Below are 22,297 nucleotides of genomic sequence, written 5' to 3' on the forward strand. Positions count from 1 at the left end.
TCATGACCCGCCCACCGCGCGCGCGCTTCGGCTCGCGCTGCTGCCGCTGACCGTTTGTCTCCCCCGGGGGCCGGGCGGTTCCCAGGGCTCGCGCCCCGCGGGCCTCTTCGCCCCTGGCCAGCGCTGGGCCAGGCCGGGGCCGGGTCAACCTGCCGGGCTGACACCCACTTCCCCCCCCAGGCGGTGAGGGAGCCCGGCGGACACTCCCCACCCCTCCTGCCCCCAGCTAATTAGGGACAGTCTCACTGACCTACTTCACAGCAGGTGGGAGGTCTCCCCTCGTCTGTGGGGGACCGGCCTCTGGTGGTACATGGGCCACTTGTCTGCGGTCACCTGAGCCTAGGAGAACATCCCTGACTCCGAAACAAACGAGACACAGTCTAGGGACCCATGTGCCTGGCAGTGGCCCTTGGCCTCCCTGTGCTCCCCCCACCTGCCCCTGTTGTTGGTGACATGCCCGGGTGGTCTTCTGGCTTTGTAACACTGAACGGTTTTTGGTGGGACCGCATCTTCCTGGGTGTGCAGCACCCAGCACGGCGCGGGTTTGGTTCTGAGTTGGGCCCTTAAGCGCTACTGTGTGAATGCGTAACCCTGATGGATCATTCCAGGCGGTAAGATTGCTAACAGCCTGCCGTTGGTTTTCTGTACCAATGAATATAAGTAAAACCGATGAATGGTTTCGATTTAGATTGGCTTTTCAAACGGCAGGATTCCAGAGTCCAGCAGTGGGTGTGATAGATCTTGACTTTTTAGTAAAGCTTTTGATATGGTCTCCCACAGTATTCTTGCCAGCAAGTTAAACAAGTATGAATTGGATGGATGGACTATAAGGTGGAAAGAAAGTTGGCTAGATTGTCGGGCTCAACGGGTAGTGATCAACAGCTCGATGTCTAGTTAGCAGCCGGTATCAGGTGGAGTGCCCCAGGGGTCGGTTTTGTTCAACATCTTTATTAGTGATCTGGATGATGGGATGAATTGCACCTTCAGCAAGTTCGCAGATGACACTAAGCTGGGGGGAGAGGTAGATACTCTGGAGGGTAGGGATAGGGTCCAGAGTGACCTAGATAAATTGGAGGATTGGGCCAAAAGAAATCTGATGAGGTTCAACAAGGACAAGTGCAGAGTCCTGGAAGAATCCCATACACCGCTACAGGCTGGAGACCAACCGGCTAAGCATCAGTTCTGCAGAAAAGGACCTGGGGATTACAGTGGACGAGAAGCTGGATATGAGTCAACAGTGTGCTCTTGTTGCCAAGAACATACTGGGCTGTATTAGTAGGAGTATTGCCAGCAGACCAAGGGAAGTAATTATTTCCCTCTATTCTGCACTGCTGAGGCCACACCTGAAGTATTGTATCCAGTTTTGGTACCCACACTACAGAAGGGATATGGACAGAGGTGAAAGTAAGCCGGTACGGTGTACCAGCAAGAGTCGGTACACCGTGCCGGACTGGACTGGTTTCCCTGGTGGTGATTTAAAGGGCCCGGGGCTCCCTGCAGCGGCCGGAGCTCCGGGCCCTTTAAATCCCGGCCCGAGCCCGGCTGCCGGAGTCCCAGAAGGGATTTAAAGGGCGAGGAGTCCCAGGCCCTTTAAAGTGCCGCACGAGCCCCACTGCCAGAGCTGTGGCGGGGATTTAAAGGGCCCGGGGCTCTCCGCAACAGCCGGAGCTCCGGGCCCTTTAAATCCCCGCCAGGGCTCCAGTGGCGCTTTAAAGGGCCCAGGGCTTTCCGCAGTGGCAGGAGCACCGGGCCTTTTAAATCCCCCCCAGAGCCCTGCTGCCCCAGGGTAGTGGCGGCAGGGCTCCCGCGGTGATTTAAAGGGCCCGGAGCTCCGCAGCGGCCGGCGCCCTAGGCCCTTTAATTCGCCCCTGAGCCCCAGGGCTCCCAGCCGCCTCTGCAGCTGGTAGCTTCAGGGTGATTTAAAGGCCCCAGGACTCACAGCCGGAGCCCCAGGGCCTTTAAATATTGAAAGGCCACGCCCCCTCCGATTGAGGCCACGCCCCCGCTCAGGACTCTGAGGTACCGGTAAATCCTTTAAGTTACTTTCACCCCTGGATATGGACAAATTGGAGACAGTCCAGCAGAGGGCAAAAAAAATGATTTGTGGGCTGTGGCATATGACTTACGAGGAGAAGCTGAGGGAACTGGGGTTATTAAGTCTGCAGAAGAGAAGAGCGAGGGGGGATTTGATAGCAGCCTTCAACTATCTGAAGGAGGGTTCCAAAGAGGATGGAGCTCGGCTATTTTCAGTGGTGGCAGATGACAGAACAAGGAGCAATGGTCTCAAGTTGCAATGGGGGAGGTCTAGGTTGGATATTAGGAAACACTGTTTCACTAGGAGGGTGGTGAAGCACTGTAATGGGTTACCTAGGGAGGTGGTGGAATCGCCTTCATTAGAGGTTTTTAAGGCCCGGCTTGACAAAGCCCTGGCTGGATGATTAGTTGGTGTTGGTCCTGCGTTGAGCAAGGGATTGGACTAGATGACCTCCTGAGGTCTCTTCCAATCCTAATATTCTATAATTCTATGATCTTTTATAAGTTACATGATGCACTCTACTGACTACTGAAATACAGCCACCTCCATTGCGGAACACAGGAGCCATTTAATACTTCACAATAAAAATATGCAGCAATTTAGGACAGGAAGTGACTTTATGTCCAGTTGTAATTATAGGGGGATTTTAAAATAGGAAGAAAGGCATTACACTGGAACTTAGCCAAGATGATAGTGCTAACACCCATCCTCTCACAAATGTCTCCTATGTGTCATACAGTCACTAATGTCTGCACCAGGAATTAGAATCTTACAACCACATATTGTTTGCTATTTCAGTTTATCTTTAATTCTTAATATACAAATTTCAATCTTTTCAGAATCTCTGAAAATTTATGCAGTGAAAGTATAATAATGGCAAATATTCTGGTAATACATAATATTTCTCTTTGAGAGACTTAAAACAGCTTAATGTTCAGTCTGTTAAAAATCAGCTGAAGAATTTTTGTTAAATATTTATGCTGGCAGACTTTGAGTATTCAGAATACTTTTGGAAAGCGAGGACCCTTGTATTATGCACTAATCAAATATAGCATGTTTTCTTTGTTTGAAAACCTGTCTTAGCAGAAGTTCCCTAATGCAGTAGTCGTGAACATGCTTCAAAAGTTGATCCAGCTCATTTATTAAAAAAAAAAAAAAAAACAGCTGGAATATTATAAAAATGCATTTTCTTTTTCATTTCCCTTTCAGAATAAAATGTCTAGTTCCCCAGGCCTCCTCATATACTGAATAACAATTGGCTCCACTGACTACTTGCTGCAAATTTGAAATGTGTGTTGATCTCCTGCCTACTCCTCCCAACCATGACACCTGCTTGTACTAGGTTATTTTGTTTACCGATCCTGTATTGAGTCTATTGGGTTGCAGGAATTACCATACTGGGTGAGACCAGTAGTTTGTCTAGTCTGGTATCCTGTCTCTGACTGTGGCCAATACCTGAAGCTTCAGAGAAAAGTGAAAAAACTCATACAATGGACAATTCTGCAGTAACTTTCTCCTAGGGAGGTTTCCTGCTAACTCCAAGCAGTTAGGCCCAGATCCACAAAGATATTTAGGCTCCTAACTTCCATTGTGGATCTGGACCTTAGTGACTGGCTTACATCTTGAAGCAAGATGCAGGATTTTATTCCTTATATACCTTTATCCTAGCTAGTGTAACTGCACAAAATAAATCTGGAGCTTCACTGGTCATTTTTTATTTGTAGTGTGGTAGTACCTAAAGACCACAGCCCCATCATGCTGTATAAACATAACAAAGAGACAGTACCTACCCCAAAGAGATTACAGCTGAATAAAAGGAGAGAGAATAGATGGCTACTTTCTGATTTTATAATTACATTGTAAGTTCTGCAAAGTAGCCACAAGATAACAGTGAGATGATACTAGTCAGACTACATAAGCAGCAGTTGCAGCACCCCACCTGCCTAACCATTATCAAATATTTTGTAGGCATCATGGTATAGGAGAGTTTTAAGAAGGGATTTGAAGGAGGAAAATGTGGTGGCTTTGTGGATATTTACAGGGAGCTCCTCACATGGATAAGGGGTAGCATGGGAGAAAGCAGAAGATGCTTGCTGGAAAATTTTATAAATGGGCATTCAAGACAGACTGACATCATTTGCAGAATAGAGGCAGGGTTCAATGTCTTGATACAGTATAAGAGATAACAAGTAGGCTTTGAAGGGTCTTAAAAGTGAAGACAAGAAAATGCTCTTTGCAGTAGCATTTTGAATGGCTATAAATTGGACAAGGTGGGATTTGTCAAGACCAGAAAGGAGGAGGTTGGAGTAGTTGGGATGAGAGATGATGAGGGTCTGGATAAGAGTTTAGCTACAGGAATGGAGAAGAAAGGCCAGATTTTAGAGATATTCTGGAGGAAGAAACAGCAAAATACAGCCTGGATATGTGGTCCCAGAGAGAGGACTGATACAAAAGGTATGTCTGCTTGGGTTTTTTACTTTAAATTAATTGATTGCCAATTAACTTGAGGTAGTTAACACCCTTTTAAAGGCTAATTTTGACTTTCTCCCAATGTTTGTTCCAGGCGACAAATGTTTGTGGTTTACCATAAAGATAAGAGATGTGTACTTGGTGAAGACTACATCGAGTGACTGGCCATTTTGGTGCATGGGAAAATTAATCCCAGACTGCAGATCAAATGAGGAAGTGAGAGCAGAGACGTCGCAATGCACTGTCCTAAAATTTTCTCTGTAAACTTTGTCCATTGGGAGCACAAATTAAAGATAAGACATTGAGTTCACTCTCTTGCTGTGTTATGCAATATGCTTAATAAATCTATGCCAGGACTGTGCCAGTAGGGACAGCTAGGGCAGTTGTCCCATGCTTTATGGGAGCCAAGGCCTGGGAATTTCCAGTGACTGGGACTGTCCAATGCAGCACCATGTCTGGTCATGCCTGACGTAGATGCTAAGGGAAGTCAGCAGTAGGAAGGTGCTTTGGAATTATTATGGAGACAGTATAAGGAGCCTGGACCTAGTAAAAGTCTGGGGCCAAAAAAGGGAATGGCAAAATAAGAAGCGGATATAAAGGAAATTGAAAGAAAATCAGGTGGACAAGTGGGAATCAGTTACAAGTAGTGGGGGGGTGAAAGAAAAATAATGGAGAGGGGAGCAGAGGCAAGGGACCTTCTGGGGGGGGTGCAGCTCAGTGTTCATGAGGTTGTGAGGGTTGAAACTTTATTTCTATATCTAGTTCTGGGTCCTCTGAATCTTTGCTGATCCCATATCTTGGAGATCTCTCTGGGACTGCCATTTTGCAGCCTAAAAGCACTGGCCCATTTTTGCCATGTGAAGTATCATATCCGGGTCACACTAGGAAAAATAAGAAATGTGAGAGCGGAGACAGAAAACACAGAAGGCTCCTGAATGATCCCACCATGCATGTTTTTTCATTGCTGTGGTGACTACCCATTTGTTTATACAGTCTAAAATTATGGAGATTCATTACTTCTTCTCTGTGTGAAGTATTCTGTTACATTGTCAGAAATATTCTATTGTGCTCAGTTCTTCTACCACCTCTCAGACTTGTATAGCAAGGCCCTTATTCCGGTCTTTGTCAGTCATGGCAAAAGGACTTATTGTATGTAATGGAATATCAAATCCTTCAGCATCCAGATATAGCGGAAGTGGCACTACAGATTCACAGACAGGATCCACCCAACTCCACAGAAAGGGCCTATATTGAATTTATCTGTATGCTATACATCTGTGATGTGAGTGAAACTCATTGTGGCAAAAGAGCTGGAATGCTTGATGGTGAAATATCTTACAGGTTATGAGAGTGCCTTCTTCTCCTTAAAGTATGCTTTGAGTCTTGGAAAGGTATTCTTCAAGAGATGGAACACAAACAGCTGGGGTTATTACACGAAAGATATGGCAAGAATTAAAGAGTTATAAATTGGGCTGGGGAAAGCAGGGAGCTGTCGAGGGGGAGGGAAGACTTAAATATTATTTCTCTAACAAAAGTTTTATATTCAGTTCTTAATATATTTAGTTCTTAATTGCTGTGCAAGCATAGAAGCTTGTGCTTCCTCTCTGCAAATCATAAAAGGCCCTGTGTTTGGAATATTGCCATAAATCCTTGGAGTTTACATTTTCTTAGGAGTCCTCTGTTTTCTTTTCTCTTCTGCAGCACAAGATGTCAAATGCACTCTTCCCTACAAATAGCTGTGATGGAGAGAGAAGAAAGAGCATCAGTATCTTTCTTGTTCTCTTTGGGAGAAGGGAAGAGGGAATGGTTTGTGTTATTCTCTTTTATTTTGGATGTCTGTAGAAAATGATCTGAGCTGTTCCAGTACATTCTGTTAATGAATGCTGGTAGTGATCACAAGAGAAGGTTCTTTCGTTTTAGAGAACCATTAAGAAACCCAATACATTACATTAAGATTTTCTTATTTTTTACTTGTACATGTTGCAGCATCTGAACTTTTCAACCACCAGTGATGACCTCCCACACACCCAGGTCTTTGCTGCTTGTGAGTTATACAATCATTTTAACTTTTGGTACAATATGTATGTTTTCTGTGGGTTATAATGTGGTCCCTGAGAGCCAGGCACCCAAGCACAACGGCAGGAAGCTGTATGTCTGTTTGAGGCATAATACCGCTTGGAAGTGGAGGAGGGGGAACAGTATACTGGGCATCAGCAGTTGCTGCAACATGCAAAAACTACTTTAGGTGAATACAGCATACAGCATTGCCCTCTCTAGATTACTGCACTGGAGACAATGCAGGTCAACCTCTTCTCTTGTGCTTCCAGGGTGAAATTCACCCTTGGTCACAAGGCCAGCACAAGGACTAGGTACCACTTAAACCCCTCTTTAGTCCTGATATGGGCCTTCTACAATGGGATCAATTTTGCATCCAGAGTACAGAAATATTATACCTTACACAGATATAGAGCTTCCCTCAGTGGTGCTTAGGTGTCTGGTATTATACCTACCTCATGTGCAGAGGTGCTTAGGCACTCCTGTACAAAGGCAGCCAGACTGTAATTGGTGCTTTGATACCATGGTGATAGACATCTTTTAAAAACCTGAGATAGATAGAGATAATTTAGCATTATATAGGCAGCCATCATCTCTGAGAAGTGTTAAGCCCATTTCTGCAGAGTCTGTTGGATCCTGCTGAGAATCTCCATTGTCCTGCTCATCAAGAAGCTGCAAACTCAGCATGGGCTTTGCACCTCTCAGGGATGTACACATACATCTTTTGTAAATAAGCAGTTATCATTGTTTCATTAAACCTCTAATAACATCTTTATTTCATTTTCCTTCCAAACATGTTTACTTCAGCCACAACATGATATTTATTGTGTTGTCTTGAATGCAAGAGGCTATTCTGTCAGATTTACGACTATTATAAAATATGATTCTATCTGCATACAAATGGATGCTAGGAACCTTACAGACATTTCCCCTATCATTACTGCATAAAGAAAGCAATAAAGAATCTAATATTTACCTTTGGGGAACACCTGCAGATCTTAAATTAAAACCAGATTATATACTTATCAATTAGATGTTATAAAAGCAAACACTTTGCAGATTCACATAAAATACATTATCAAAATCTTATTAAAAAGTGACTGAATTAAAGGCTTCACTTAAATTCATAATTCACCTTGCATCTCAGTACTTCAAACCCTCCATGTGTGGAACTCCTATGGGCCTTTCAGGATCAGTGCAGCCATCTGGAGCGGGAAGCAAGGTAGTATTACAGTGTGTTCTGCTGCCCATTTTACTGCCCAGGGTTTTGAGAGGGGTTGGAGCCTGACTTCCCCCCCCAGAGCCTTTCAGGTGATGCTCTCAACCCCATCATGTGAGGTCAGAAACCAATCTGTCCTCGGGATGTAATGAATCCTGCACAATTTCCAGTGTACTTTCTTCTTCCCATGGGTCTTTTCCAAAGGAGGGAACAATTTGGCTCCAAGAAAACAAAATGATGGCCAAATTCTGAGTCACATGAGTAAAGGCCCATTCCAGGAAGCCCTCTGCACATGGAGCTCCCCCTGGCTTTGCTGAATGATGAGGATGTGGCAATGGTCATTAAAGAAGTGATTATAAAATAAATCAAGTGGAGTCAATCACCTTGGGCCAAATTCAAAGGTGATGTTACATGTTGGTAAGTGGATAAGGGAGGCTAACTAGCTGCACTCCCACCAGAAACCACAGTGTTGCTGTCTGTCCTCCCCAAAGTTGAATAACTTCTCCATCACAATGGCATACAATTTGCCCAATCCCAGAGTGGCTGTAGTGATGAATCATGGATTTGGGATTTTTATAACTTTCTTTTGAGAGTTGGGCCTTATCCTCTAGCTTCAGTGAGCATTGTAGGTACATACGGAAGACAGGGTCATGCCCAAAATCTGTTACTTGCTCCTTTGGGCAAATCATAGCACTTGACTTGGAAAGCCTCCTCATATCTAGTACCTGACTTTAAGAGTCTGGGCATTGCAGAATACCAACATATGGATTGTTTTAAATTTTAATTTTTCACACACAAAATACATTAGACACTTGTGTAGTATTTCCAGGATGTAAAAACTGCTTACTTATAACATACTAATTCCATAGAAGACTTAAAAAGAACAGGAGTACTTGTGGCACCTTAGCGACTAACAAATTTATTAGAGCATAAGCTTTCGTGGACTACAGCCCACTTCTTCGGATGCATAGTGGGCTGTAGTCCACAAAAGCTTATGCTCTAATAAATTTGTTAGTCTCTAAGGTGCCACAAGTACTCCTGTTCTTTTTGCGGATACAGACTAACACGGCTTCTACTCTGAAACCTGTCATAGAAGACTTATTCAGCAATTCTCATGTACTGCCACTAGAGGTAGGACAACCTGCCAGAATGAATAGCAAAGAAAAATGTTCCGTTTGAAGCTCTGACAATATTAATATGGGATCCTTCAAATGGTGTTTGTGATATGTCTCTTTTAAGGCCTGATTCTACAATCTTTATTCATGTTGCATAGCATTTATGTCTTCGAAATTAGTGTGACTATTTGTGGGATGAAGTACTACTTAATGCGAGTAAGGTTTACAGAATTGGGTCCTTAGTTAAATAGCAGCAAAAGCCAATTCAGGATCAGTCTTTTAGAGCAGGTCCACACACAGACTTGTAACTGAAATATCTATATCAATTTTAATTCACACTTTTATTATGTTGGTGCAATTTAGCATTTGGACACTTTTATTCCAAAATAAGGGTGTCCACATACTTGCACTGATGTAACAAAAGGTGTGAGTTAAAACTGATTTAGTTATTTTGGTGCATGTTTGTGTGTAGACCAGCCCTTAACCTTACTCAGTCATAACCCCTTCTGAAGGCAGTGAGAGTTTATCCTGAGTAAGGAATACAGAATAGGGTCGAGTATGGTATGTAAAGCCCTCAACATACTGGGATTTATAACTGCTTGAAACTGTTTTCAAACGTGACAGCTTTGTAACTATGGTGTTACACAGTTGCAAAATTGTGTTGCAACTGTGTTCATTAGCCATTCTATAGACCGGGGTAGGCAACCTATGGCACGCGTGCCGAAGGCGGCATGCAAGCTGATTTTCAGTGGCACTGACGCTGCCCGGGTCCTGGCCACCGGTCCGGGGGGGCTCTGCATTTTAATTTAATTTTAAATGAAGCTTCTTAAACATTTTAAACCCCTTATTTACTTTACATACAACAATAGGGTAGTTATATATTATAGACTTATAGAAAGAGACCTTCTAAAAACGTTAAAATGTATGACTGGCACGCAAAACCTTAAATGCAAGTGAATAAATGAAGACTTGGCACACCCCTTCTGAAAGGTTGCCGACCCCTGCTCTAGACCATGTAGATATAGTTTCTGGAGTGTGGTCTGGAACATGAGTTTTGCTTAGCATGGATGTTTAAAAAACAAAAAGCCTTGCCAGAGCAGTACTAGCTGTGACCATGTTGGAAAATAAATCTCAGGAGGTCCCTGTCTACACTAGAGATTTTAGGTGTTGTAGGCAGGCCTGTTAACACAGCACACAAAATTACTGCCAATTGTGCACTGGCGCTGAAAGTACTGTTGGTTTCTCTGGGAAAGCTAACTGACTTGTTGCAATGCCAGTTTAGTCAACAATTGCCAGTGCTGCAGCTTCAGCAGTACACTTCTACCTCCCAGTGCTTTTACACACCCTTCAGTGACAGCTTTGACAACGAAGAGCATTGGTTCTGTAACTGGTCTCAGCTTTGCCTGGCTCCCCATCCAAGGCAGGCCCAAGAGCAGTACTCTATTCCAGGGGTGGCCAACCTATGGCTCTGGAGCCACATGTGGCTCTTCAGAAGTTAATATGCGGCTCCTTGTATAGGCACCGACTCGGGCTGGAGCTACAGGCGCCAACTTTCCAGTGTGCCGGAGGGTGCTCACTGCTCAACCCCTGGCTCCACCCTTCCCGCCCCCTCCCCATAGCCTGCCATGCCCTCACTCCTCTCCCCCGAGAGCCTCCTGCACACCACAAAACAGCTAATCTGGAGGAGCGGAGAGGGAGGAAGAGGCGCTGGTGGGTGGGAGATGCTGTTGGGGGGGGAAGGAGCTGATGTGGGGCTGCTGACGTACTAATGTGGCTCTTTGGCAATGTACATTGGTAAATTCTGGCTCCTTCTCAGGCTCAGGCTGGCCACCCCTGCTCTATTCAGTCTACTTTCAGAGCTGCCCACCACCCAGTGCCCAAAACAGCAAAGACAGATACAGAAATATAATAGAAAATGCCAGTTCATTAAAGCTCTTTGAGGCTAGAGCTGTGCAGAGAACAGAAATTCCATTTCATGGAGAATTCTGAGATTTTGAAACTTGGATTGAAACCCAATAATTTAAAATTTCTCCACAAAAGATAATAGTGAACAAATTTAATTTACGAATGATTGAGACACTTTAACAAAATCAAATCATTGTTTCTATTTCAACATTTTATTTTAAGCAATATAATACAAAATTCAAAATGAACGTTCATTTTGACAGGAATACTGAAACATTTCATTGGGGAGGCGTTGACTTCACAAAGTGTTTTGACTTTGATGGAACTGTATTTTCTGATGGGAACTGTTTCCTCAATTTTTTTTTGACCAGCCTCACAGGGCATGTCTCCACCATGGGCGCTCTAGCAGACCACCTGCAGCTATGACACTACAGTGCCTCAGTGTAGATGCTTCCTATAGCAATAGAAAGGATTTTTCTTCAAAGTACTCCACCTTCCTGAGAGGTGATAGCCAGGTTGAGAGAAGAATTCTTCCATCAACCTAGCCACAGCTACGCTACACAATGCTTAACTGCAGCACTCAGGAGTGTTAATTTTTCACACTCCTAAGCAACATAGGTAGGTAGATCTACATTTTAAGTTTAGACTAGAGCTAAGAAATTCTCCAGGGCAGTGCAGCTCCCTGTCCTCCCAACAGAGTCTTGTGCTCTAGTGATAAAACATGATCCAGGCAATTCAGACATAAAAACCTATGCATTGATCTAGGGCTGTCTCCTATCAACAGTTTTGCATTCTCCAAATTTTTAATAGCTGTATTGATAGAATCTACTGGCTCTTGTCACACAGGCTAAAAAATCTTTCTGAGAGGATAGAAAAAACACGGGGCCAGGATTTACATCAATGTGAGATTAGAATCTGGCCCACAGAATTTACTGAAAGAAGTAGCGGTATTGACAGCTGACTTTTTCTCTCTGCTGTTGTACAGTCACTAGCCTGAGTGTTCCAGTTTATTTACAATTTCCCCAGATTTGCACTAAATGTAAAGCAGTAATTTGATTGCAGAGGGCGTTTGGGTTTAGCTCATTGCATTCACTTTGTTTAGTATAAAGTTGCCAAGTTATTGTCTCCCAAAATTCAAGAAAATGGGTGGCAACTTCCCATTCTTTGTCCACAGTGTTAACATTTTCAAATGATGCAGTTTATTGTCAAGCTGACCTTTTTGATTTTCACAGGTAGGAGAACAGTTACATAAAAAGGATGAATGAACAACAACAAAAGAGGGTGGTTGGGGGTCACATAATCGGAAAACCGGAACCACCTTCAGTGGTCAGACTTTATAATTTCAGTATTGGAGTCAGCATTGTCTAGTAGTTAGAACACATGATTGGGAGTCAGGAAATCTAGGTTCTGCCTTATACTCTGCGTGACCTTGAATAAACACTTAGGTCCTGATTTTCACAGATGTCAAGCAGCTGCCACTATCTTAAATACCTTACATTGAAGTAATAAAAACATTTTGCACTGAAATAATATTTTTCATTTGAGAATCTCAAAAAGTTTTATAATGATTGGTAAGCACCATTATCCTCATTTTACTGGTTAGGAAACTGGGGCACAGACAAATTATGGGCCTATTTTTCAGAGATACTGAGCGACTGTGACATCCATTGATTTCACTTTTAAAGTTTCTCTATCAGTAAAATGAGTATAGAAATATTGAACCAGTTTTCTACAGCCTCTTGAGATTCTTGGATGAAAAGCACTATATAAATCCAAATTATTTTATTTTATGCTAATAGATAGAACTAACTATGTTGCTAAACTAAAATAATGACAAGCACACAGGAAATAAGAAAGAGCCATTGAGTCCTTTTTGCTTCTTTGTTTTGTTTTTGTCCAAGACACACGAGGCACTTTTGTACAGCCCTTCCTCAGATCAAACTCTTATAGAAATTCCCAATAACTAACATGCCCTGAGTAAGGACTGTAGAATCAAGCTGGCCGCCTTGCACTCCTCCTGTAGATGTTTGTGCTCCTTGATGCATCAGTTGATTCTTTGGGAAATTATGTAACAGTTTTCCTTGGTTTTCATAGTTTTCTAATTTCATAGGTAACGCCCCTTTGGGATTTTGATTGTTTAGGAGAGAAAAGACTTAATACTTAGTTAATGTCACAGATTTTTCTCCTAGATATCTTGATACCAAGATTGCTGTTATGATGCAGCCTGAAGGCTTGTCTCCTTGTCAGGTTACTGTGCGGCAAGCCAGGATGTGAATCTACAGTGCACCAGTTTGCCGCATAGTAACGTCTCCTGTGGACAAGATCTGAAGTTCAATATGGAGCTTTTTGCTACTGTCTCCTTTGGTTTCTCATAATAAGAGACAATGATTTGACTCTTCTATGAGATCTCTATTCCTAATGCTCAAATAAGGGGCTCTGCACAGCTCCATCCATAGTGGACAGTTCTCTTTAGACTCATGTGCCTCTGCAAGATGCTTTGAGATTATAAAACCTGGCTCTAGGATAATTTGGGCTACAAGATACCAAGTGGGAACTGCAATGACCCAGAGGTGATACACTCACTTTTTCCATGAGGACCAGGAGATAGCCAAGCCTGGAGTTCCTGCACCATATGTGAAGCCAGTGGTGCAAGTAGAAATCATTTCTTACCAGTATTGCACTCATGGGAGGGACACAAAGGGGGACACGTGACCTCCCCATGTGACCCTCCATGTGACTCCTCCCTGCCTTGCCCCCAGCCCGGGGCTCCCACGCTCTCCCTGTCCCCTCCGATATCCCGCTTTGTATAGACAAACATCAAGATGCTTAACTACTCACTTTCCCCACAAATACACCTCTACCCCGATATAACACGACCCGATATAACATGAATTTGGATATAACACGGTAAAGCAGCGCTCTGGGGGGACGGGGCTGCGCACTACGGCAGATCAAAGCAAGTTCAATATAACGCGGTTTCACCTATAACGCAGTAAGATTTTTTGGCTCCCGAGGACTGCGTTCTATCGGGGTAGAGGTGTAGGTAGTATTCAGTCTGTTTATATAGAATATGGGAGTTGGGTGAGGAGCCATTTCAGCATATGTATGACTTATTAAAAGACAAATTTTAAGTAGAACTGTATCCTAAACTGCTTTACAGTATTGTACCCAAACATTGCATTTCAGTGGGGGATTCAACTTCCTTTATAGGAACAGACTCCTGAAATTCTTACCAGTCCACAAAAGTGGTCCATAGTCATGCAAATAGTCCCATTGTCTTCAATGGGATTGATCAAATGATTAAGACTTTACAGGATTAGGTTCCAAGTTTGTAAATTGTTCTGGATGAAATTGACAATGCCTGAGCTGACAGATCAGAAGGAGCTTCATTCGAATAAAGGTGGGCAGATGTGTGATAAGTCTTAGCTCCGTTTCTAAGATGAGGAACATATTTTCAGCAAAGTTCTTGGCAGATTCCTGAGGCAGCTGGTTTAAGGCTGTCAGTGTCCGGCAGTATAATCTTCACTTATAGTTCTCTCACCCACAAAGCTGGAAAATTAAGCATTTGTTTTCTTTGTTTTGCTGCTCCAGTTCCAGTTAACAAAATGCGTTAGACTAGTTTGGCTGCAAAGAAGAATTCTGTGTACACTGGGGACACCTGATTCCTGTCAGGCTGTAGAACTGGGCTGACATAAGAATCCAAACATCCTCTGGTCAGTGCAAGGAGAGGCATTCCTCTAATGATTTGGACTTGATGTGATGCAGTATGCATGTCATGGATAATTCAGACCAAGGGGGAGAAACAGAATCAAAACCACTGTTTAAACACCTTCTGTCTCCCCACCCCTCAAGAGTCAAGTTTTGGCCGACAAAACAGTGGAGGTGTACACGCTGCAGTGCTCCTCCTGCTGATTTAACTCTGCAGCTATGCTGACAAAATAAAACCACCTCAGCGAGAGGGATAGAGCTTTTTGCAACAAAGTTAGATTGACGCAGTGTCAGTGTAGACACTGCACTTGATTATGTTGCCGTAAATGGTCTCCAGGAGCTGTCCCACAATGCCCATCTTGACCGCTCTGGTCAGCATTTCAAACTCTGCTGTCCTGCAGTCAGGTACACAGGCATCCGCCCCTTCCCCTTTAAAAGGCCAGGAAATTTTGAAATTCCACTTCATGTTTGCTTGGTGTGGAAAGCTTCCCAGATGACCATGGTGGCCCACACAGCAAACACTCTCATGGTTGGAGTACACCAGAGATGTTGGATCTTCTGGGTCTCTGGGGAGAGGAGGCAGTGCAGTCCCAGCTCCACTCCAGCCGTAGGAACTTCAATACCTGTGTCAGATTTCTTGTGGCATGTTGGAGAAGAGCCATGAACGGGACATGCATCAGTGCCATGCGAAGATCAAGGAGCTGAGGCAGGCATACAGAAAGCAAGGGAGGCAAACCATCACTTTGATGCTGCGCCAAAGACCTGCCATTTCTACAAGAAGCTAGACGCCATCCTCGGTGGCAACCTCACCATCACTGCCAAGAACTCTGTGGATACTTCAGGGGGGCTGGAGATAGTGACCAGCGGACTGAACCCTGAGGACAAAGTGGTGGATGAGGAAGTGGAGTTGAAGGATGAGGTGGAACAGGCGACAGGGTCGTCCAGCAGTGTGGCTATCCAGGACCTCTTCTTGTGTCTGGAGGGTGCAGACCAGTCCCAGCACTCCAGCTCTGGCACGCATGATGCAGGAGATGGGAGCTTTGGTAAGTGCTCATTTTGATTTGATACTGGTTGTTTACATGAGGTAGAGCTGTCCTTTCTTTTGTTTTATGTGCTAGAAATGGGTTAAGGGATAGAAATTTACAAGAGTAGCAGTGTTTGGGTCTACTTCCCATTCCCCTATGCGGATACGCAGTGGGGGCCCTGCAGAATTTGTTAATTCACACTGAGATTTCACAGGAATCCCTCAGAGAGATCTCTAGGAAACTTTCCTGGAGGTATTCCCCAATCCTGTACCGAAGGTTCCTTAGCAGAGCTGCTTTGTTTCTTCTCCCACTGTAGGAAACTTATTTGTGCAGGGACCAAAGTGGCACACAGGCAAGCAGGATAGGGACCCAGCTGAAGCCACACGCACACAGGAGATGCACTCTTGCATCTGTATTTACCCTCACAGGAGTGAGATATCAGTTTCAAGGATCCCCACCTGTGGAAAATAGTGGCAGCATTTACAATAGTGTCCCTAGTCGCTTGCAGTGATCCCCTTAAAAAGCCACCTAGACCCTTTGCCCCATCTTGGATCGCCTCCCCACACGCACACACAGGGCTGAACTCACCATATTTAGGGTGCTTGCTGAGTTGTGTGCTAGCCAAGGGAGAGTGAATGAGAAAGAGTTGTATTTAACTGTAATGATTCAATGCTGTGAGTGCATTCACAATACTGCATCTGTTTATTGTTTTTTGTGCTTCTGCAGATGTGTCCTTTGAGGGGAACCCCCAATACACTGGTGGAGTGCCTCTGACAGATAAGGAGGCGACCCAGAAGAAGTAAGGACATGTTTAGGGAGGTGCGCCAATCGTTGGACACTGCAGATCATGAATACAGAGCATGGAGAGAGACAAAAATTGAAATTAGCTAGGAGAGGAAGCAGGGCCAGGAGCGTATTTTAGTGGGCGAAGAGCGAATGATAAAACTGATGGAAGACCAAACAGAGATGCTGAAGTCCCTGATTGCACTGCAGTCAGAATGCATGTGTGCTCGCCTCCCCTTGTAACCTATACAGAACTGCGTGCCATGCCCTCCCCAAACGCCACACACACATTCCTTGCATGTTCCCAGACAATCACAGTACCCCTTTCACTCCACCCCTTCAGACAGGTTACCTATTGACAGATGGACTTATGTATGAGCGCGTCCATTAAGAGAGTGCTCCTCGGTGTCATGTCCCTTGCAAGAAATCAAATTCTGTGTACTGGTTATTGGTGTTTAATAAAAATGAACTTATAGAAAGAAAATTATTTTTTATTTTTCTCCTACACATGGTGGTTGCTGCTGGAATTCATACAGTGGCTATTGTCACATTTGCAGACTACAATTATGCTCAGGAAGCAATCATCACAAGGGTCATTCCAGGTGGAAGTAAACAAGGCCTGGCTGAATGCATTACATAAAGACATATTACTGGGACTCATTGTCAAAATGCTGCTTCAAAGCCTCCCTGATTCAAATAGCCCCCCTATGAGCCCCTCTAATAGTCCTGGTATCTGGCTGCTCAAAATCAGCCACCAGCTGTTGATGCTCCACCCCTGGGGAAACTTTCTTCCTTGGCTTCACAAATATTATACAGAGTACAGCAGGCTGCTATGAACCCAGGAATATTTTCCTCATTGAGATCTAACCTGCCCTAAAGGCAGCACCAATGAGCCTTTAATCTTCCAGATGCACATTCAATAGTCATTCTGCACCTGCTCAGCCTGTTGTTGAAGCACTCCTTGCTGCTGTCAAGGTTTCTGGTGTCAGGCTTCATGAGCCATGGGGGTAAGGGTTAGGCTGGGTCTCCCAGGATCACTATGGGCATTTCAGCATCCCGCATTTGAATCTTCCAGTCTGGAATGAAAGTCCCTACTTACAGCTTTCTATACAGGCCAGCGTTCCTGAAGAGGCATGCATCATGCACTTTCCCTGACCATGCTGTGCTGATATCAGTGAAATGACCCTGGTGATCCACAAGTGCCCACAATACCATAGCAAGCCCTTTCTGTTGAAGTACTCAGTCACAAGATGGTCTGGGGACAAAATTGGTATCTGCGTACCATCTGTCGCCACTGTTCTCCTCATGTTTTTTCACACTTTTAGCTGCTTGTTCAGGCTGCCTCTCTCACTCTGTCCTTGTCTGACCTCAGTTTCTGAGAGATCTTTCTTAGGTAGGGTTTATGCTTACAGTTATGTTAATTGAAGTGTGAGTTTACACCTACTAATCTCAATGAGGTCTTAACCCATAACAAAGGTTTGACCAGCTCATAATATTATTTGATTATGAAGTACTGTGTATTTGCTTTTGTGATTTAAAATAATTAGGAGTGTGTTCAGAGCCTGTGAATATGCACTAATTGTTCTAAATCTAAAGGAAATAAACAATAGTTTGGAACTAGCTCTTTAGTTTGGTGAGCTATCCACTGTTGAATTGTGTGTCTCCTAACGAACCATTCCACTTCAGTGGAACCCAAAGTGTGGAGGGTACACTTCAGGGAGTTTTAGCATCCCATTAAAAAAAAAAAAAATCTAATTGAGGTTTTTTTGTTTTGTTTTTTACTACTCTCCAAAAATCTTCCATTTGATCATAGACACCCAAACTTTGCAGCTGAGGGTTGTGCTGGTAATTGGTCATGTGCCCCAGGGCTGCATTTACTTTGTATGTAATGCAACAGATTGCAGTTGCATTCCCTTTAATACAGAGTTGTGACCTACAGAGACTACAGGTACCCTCATGTAGCTCTGCCTTGACCCAAGAGTTCTCTTTTCTTGCAACCGCAGCACGGCATGCTGAGACTTGTGCTACATTTAAAAACTATAATTGTGGGGCATGTAGCTATGAAATTGGTGGCTGCTCTTCTAAAGTTCCAAACCCTGTCCTTGGGTGTAGAGCAGAAGTTCTCAAACTGTGGTCCATGGACCACCAGTGGTCCGCAAGCTCCATTCAGGTGGTCTGCGGATAGTTCCCTCTAAGGTGTGTGCCTTAGCGGCTGCACACAAGAAAATGAAGGGCCACCCTCCTAATTAGTGGAGCTGCGCAGGCATGGCTCCACTAATTAGGTGCCTGAACCCTGGAGAAGATGCACATGTAAGGTGAGGTGGTGGCCTTGGGGGGGATAGGTGGGAGGGGGCAGTGGCGTGAGAAGGGGGTGGGTGGGATTTGGGATGTGCAGGGCTGTGGCGGCCAGAGAAAGAGGTGACTTTCCCCAGCTCCAGGGCTGCAGCTGCTGGGGAAAGACGTCCCTCCTTCCCAGACTCAGCTCTGTGTATGCTGTGGCGGTGGAGACCCCCCTTCTTCCCAGCCTCCCTCAGCTTGGGGGCTGCTGCCATGGGGGACAGAGGGAGAGACCTCCCTCTTCTCAGCCCCAGCTTGGGGGCTGCTGCCGCAGGGGAGAGAGGGCAAATCCATCGCATTAGAAAGGTAAGATTACTGATATTAAAATATGAGTTGTGTGCTTTTATTTGTAGAACAAAACAAGTTAGTTATTAAGTTTATATATATATATATATATATAGCGCTTTACAATAGTTATCTAGTGGTACAAACAACATTTGGAAAGATAATTAAGTGGTCCCCCAAGACCCTCAACAATTTTCAAGTGGTCCATGGAAAAAAAAAGTTTGAGAACCACTGGTGTAGAGTTTAGCAGCCATTTAGTTGTCATTACTCACTTACAGATTGTCCAGGGGAGACACTGTGGGTCAAATTCTCAGTGGATTTTAGTTTCTTTTTGTGTCTCCATGTTTGAGTGTCCTGCTTTGGGCCTGATTCTCAAATGCTGAGAAACTGCAGATTCCAGTGGCTTTATTTGAAGTTCGGAGTGATTAGCATTTCTGAATCAAGCCCAAGATGTGTCAAGTTGGATACCCAAAAGCGGAGGCACCCAAAATCAGAGCCGATTTTTGAAGACTGACCTGTATGCTCTCTTGTGGAGTCTTGATCCTTTGTTGTTTCTTGCTTTGTTGTTCTAGAAAGTAACTCATTCTGACTGATAGTACTGGTGTGTGCTATGATATGACATACCGTTATGAAACATTTTAAAAGAAAAATTTGATCTATGTAATGGGAACTCCAGTAGAACTATTTGGTACCAAATCCAATTAAAATGCTCTTTTTGGCTTCCATCCTTCTGTCCATTACAACAGTGTAGGGCAACATTTAGTTTGGCTGCCACTGTGTACACGCACAGGTAACTGTGACAATGTCATTTGAATAAATCACATCTCATGCGCAATACAGCTCCCCCCAGATGAACCACAGGAGACTTGTTAGAGCAGAGCTGCTCTCCACTCTGCTTTTCTTACTTCTTCTCAATGCTACCCTACAAAACTGCTCTTTCCCCATTTTGTCTCCACACTCCCATTCTCCTGTGTGTTCTCACTCCTCCCCATGGCACTGCTGCCCAGTGTGCTGGGAGGGACTCTGGAGTCCATGATATAGGAGAGCCCCCAACCATCTGAAGTGCGGTACTGACACATGTAGGGCTTGCTCCAGCACCATTTCCTGTTCCCCAGTACACCGCGCTGGTAGCTGCACTGAGGGAACTCTCGCAGCACTGCTTCCTCAGCGCAGACACTGCTCTCCTGGCACTGTTGCCCTGAGACAGCAGTGCCAGGAGAGCCTTTGAAGCATCAATGGGTTGGTTTACAAGCACTAAATTCCCCCCCAATCCCAGGTCCCCATTACAGCTGCGGTCTCCTGCTTGAAGCTTCCCTGCTTCCCATTTTTCCTCCCACACACCTCCACTCAGTTCCAAGCTTTGATCACTCCTTATGTCCTCTTACATATCTGCTGCCCCCTGGCTGATGGATGGGACACTGAGGAAGCTGCAAATGTGAGGGGGGGAGGGTGAAGAAGTATGGTTGCCAACCCTCCAGGATTGTTCTGGAGTCTCCATGAATTAAAGATTAATCTTTAATTAAAGATTATGTCATGTGAAGAAACCTCCAGGAATACATCCAACCAAAATTGGCACCCCTAAGTGGGGCTGAAGGGAGCAGGAATGTAGGAGCACAGAAGGCCCACTTTGCTTCCTTGGCTTCTCAGGTTCTGTGTGGTGTGTGCACAAAGCAGGAGCATCGGGGAAGTGGGTTAGTAATGACAAAGATTGGAGGTACAAACTGACTCTCCAGTTGGCTTTTCCTTGCAGAGACAAAATAGGCTGTGTTGAATAAGGGGAATAGCTTCCTTCACGCTCTGCTAAGTTTGAAAACTGTCCTATCCCTGAGCTGTTATGAAAGTGTGTGTGTGTGTTTCAGAGAGATGGAGAGGGGAGGAAGGGAGAGGGAAGACTGTATGTAGGAACTATGATTGCTACCTAGAGGAGTCCAGGAAAAAAAATACAATTGGGGTATTTTTAAGGGCTCATTAGTAATTGTTTCCTCTTAGAAGTTATTAAATATTTTCCTGCATCTGATTTGACTGAGAGAGGCTCTTCTGGGGGTTATTTTCATTTTACTTTCTGTTGGCTGAAGTAAATTATTACCTTCACTTGGTTATTGAAGGCTGCTGATTGGTGGCTTTCATCTATTTGTGTTTATGCTGCTGAGTGGGTATGTAAGTTTAATTATTGTCAGGGCACTCAGCTTTGTATGGGTTTTCTTTATTAATGACAAATCTAAAGAAAAAATATTTAACCAAGAAAATATGATAGAGAATTCAGTTGTCCCAGGAAGAGTGAATGTATTAAATTTGGAGACTAAAATCAAACACTGAAGTGTGAAACAGGGGGATTTTAATCCTGCTTTAAGTGCAACTGTCAATGTAACTATAGCTAGGGACATACCATAATATTACCTTTTTATGTAACCATCCAGTTTGGTTGCTGCAGGGCAGGTGAGGGATTGGATGATGGAGTTCTCCCTAAAAGTATTTCTAACTTATGTAGTCCACAAGTGAAAAACATCAGAGAACAACTGGTCTGGCTAGTGAAGGACATTTTACTCTGTTAAGGAGGTACATAACAGCAAAAGGTTTATTTGTTTATTATTATTATTATAAACGTCTCTTGCTTTTTTAGACAAAAGCATTAAAGAATATTACCCAACAATGACAGAGTTTTCAAGATTCGTTATTGCCTATTTGTACAGAAATAGCTAGCATTTAGCACTTGGAAACTGTCGAAAGCTTCAGAAAGGAAGTGAAAAGACAAATTCTGTTCTTGCAACCCTGCTCAGTTCATTGAGGTTGCACACATGTAACCAAAGAGCAGAATCTGGCTGCAAAGCTCTTGTATTTTGCCAGCAATAGGAAATAATAAAGCTTTATATTTAGTGCACAAAAATCTAAAGGGTGCAAGGGTGAGACAAAACGCAAGAGAACTGGGATAGAGTGGAAAGCTCAGTAACTCATTCTGTATTGAGAAAGGCCAACAGGAAGAGATGTGAACAGTTAACATGAACTGTTTGTCAGGTTTGAATTTACCTTGTAATGACATAGCAGAGAGCAATGCTGAAGTTAGGCTTAATTATTGTCACCTGTCCTAGAGGAGAATCCCATGATACCACACTGCTGGAATGATACTGATTTACAGAATTACCTCCAGAGTCAGTGTTCTTTTTTTTTGTATAGATTCCTGAAAACAAGGATTTATGTGTTTGAAAAAAATTATATTTGATACAGAAAATCTGAACCCTGGAGGAGCACATTTATGCAAAAAGAAGAACAGGAGTACTTGTGGCACCTTAGAGACTAACAAATTTATTAGAGCATAAGCTTTCGTGGACTACAGCCCACTTCTTCGGATGCATCCGAAGAAGTG

General features: G+C 44.0%; 1 long non-coding RNA gene across 2 annotated transcripts; it reads left to right on the forward strand.

Annotated features, from left to right (window-relative positions):
- Window positions 1-230: 230 nt before the first annotated feature.
- On the forward strand, window positions 231-6,585 carry LOC117883435. Of its 2 annotated transcripts, none has more exons than XR_004647261.1 (3): window positions 231-611; window positions 3,245-4,489; window positions 4,599-6,585. It is a non-coding gene; the product is annotated as an uncharacterized LOC117883435 (long non-coding RNA). The 2 variants fall into 2 exon arrangements; XR_004647262.1 differs by having other exon boundaries at window positions 4,391-4,489; window positions 4,599-5,171.
- The last annotated feature ends 15,712 nt before the right edge of the window (window positions 6,586-22,297 follow it).

This window comes from Trachemys scripta, chromosome 9, assembly GCF_013100865.1.
Source record: "Trachemys scripta elegans isolate TJP31775 chromosome 9, CAS_Tse_1.0, whole genome shotgun sequence".
NCBI lineage: Eukaryota > Metazoa > Chordata > Testudines > Emydidae > Trachemys > Trachemys scripta.